Here is a 1,604-nt window from a genome sequence, read left to right as displayed (position 1 = left end):
ACCTATGGTGAGCAGGTTTCAACAGTTTTGAAACTTAGACTAGGAAAAAAGAGGTTTCTTACTGAAAACCAATGAACAAAAGCAGAAAATTATCTGATCCAGTACTGGAAGATAAGTCCCTCTTGGAAGTCACTTGAAATATGACTGGGGAAAAGCTGCTTCCTCATAGTACAACTGACAAAAAAGATTCAGATTAAGTAAAGCTTTTGAGATCTTCATTTGCTGATGGGGAACAACTCAAAATGAGAAGAAACTGTTTCAGATAACCACTAAAAATCAGATTTGGAATGTGCAGCTTATGAATCTAGAAAAATTGTAAGTCATCAAAAATGAAATTGAATGCATAGATTTAAATCCCAGGCATTAGTGAGATGAAATGGACAGATACTGGCCATCCTGAACTATACAATCACATATAAATTAAATGGCAAGAACGACAAATTGAAGAGGAGTGGTGCTGTATTCATCATCTCAAGATTTGTCATGAAGTGCAATGTTGTTTGTGATAGGATAATATTCATGCACCTACAAAGAAGACCAGTTAATCCACTTATACTCAAATTTTGGTTGCTTCAGACCTTGGCTATATTGAAAAGTACTACAATGAACATTAATGTAAAGGTTTCTGTTTGCATTCCTTCCTTCACTTCTTCTGATGTATACCTAGGATTAGAATTGCTGGATTACAAAGTAGTTCTCCAGCACTCACCTGTCCATTAGTGGCACTGTAGTGCCTTCCATGTTGCTGTGATGCTGGAAGCTACACCACTGTATTTTTAATGGTGGCAGACCATGGTGGACAGGTTTCAGCTAAGCTTCCAGATTAAGGCAGACTCAGAAAAAGGAAACATACACTACTTCTGAATGTTTAGCCACTGAAAATTTTATGAAGAGTTGTGAAACACTATCCTGTAGCACCAGAATACTGAATATTGAAACATGATGAATAACACCAGAATACTGTCAGATATAGTGAGAGAAGATGAGCCCCCTCAGGTTGGAAGGCACTCAAAATGCCTCTGGGGAAGAGCTGCCTCCTCAAAGTAGAATTGACCATGCTGATGCAAATGGAGAAAAGCTTTCAGAAACTTCATTTGCTGATGGAGCACAACTCAAAATGAGGAGAACCAGCTGTAAAACATGCTTGAATAATTGAACTACTGGACCAATAAATGACATCCATACAAGTAGAGAAAAGATTGAAGATGCCAAAGATGCCATTTTGCTTGTAATAAGCATTAACAGTCATGGAAGCAGCAGTTAAGAAATCAAATGATTTTTGGCATTAGGAGAATCTGCTGGAAAAGAAGACAACAAGAGCAAAGATATCAGTTTGAGGACGAAGGTGTGTCTGACCTAAGCCATGGTATTTTCAGTAACCTCACACATATGTGAAAGTTGGACATTAAATAAGGAAGACTGTAGAAGAATTGAATTGAGTTATGGTGTCGGAGGAGAACATTAAAAGTATTGAAGGACTGCCAAAAGAACAAACAGATCAGTGTTGGAAGATGTACAGCCAGAATGCTCCTGGGAAGCCAGGATAAGCAGACTTCATCTCTCATACTTCAGAAATATTATCAGGAAGGACCAGTCCCTAGAGA

General features: G+C 38.1%; 1 protein-coding gene across 5 annotated transcripts in view; it reads right to left on the bottom strand.

Moving 5' to 3' along the window:
• PPFIA2 (protein tyrosine phosphatase, receptor type, f polypeptide (PTPRF), interacting protein (liprin), alpha 2) overlaps window positions 1–1,604 on the bottom strand; it is a 749,227-nt gene that overhangs the window by 690,526 nt on the left and 57,097 nt on the right. The gene's annotated exons all lie outside the window — the stretch shown is intronic.

The sequence above is a fragment of the Chrysochloris asiatica genome, unplaced genomic scaffold (genome assembly GCF_000296735.1).
Source record: "Chrysochloris asiatica unplaced genomic scaffold, ChrAsi1.0 scaffold00175, whole genome shotgun sequence".
NCBI lineage: Eukaryota > Metazoa > Chordata > Mammalia > Afrosoricida > Chrysochloridae > Chrysochloris > Chrysochloris asiatica.
The sequence above is the reverse complement of the archived record's forward strand: the minus strand, read 5'-3'. Positions and strand labels throughout refer to the sequence as shown.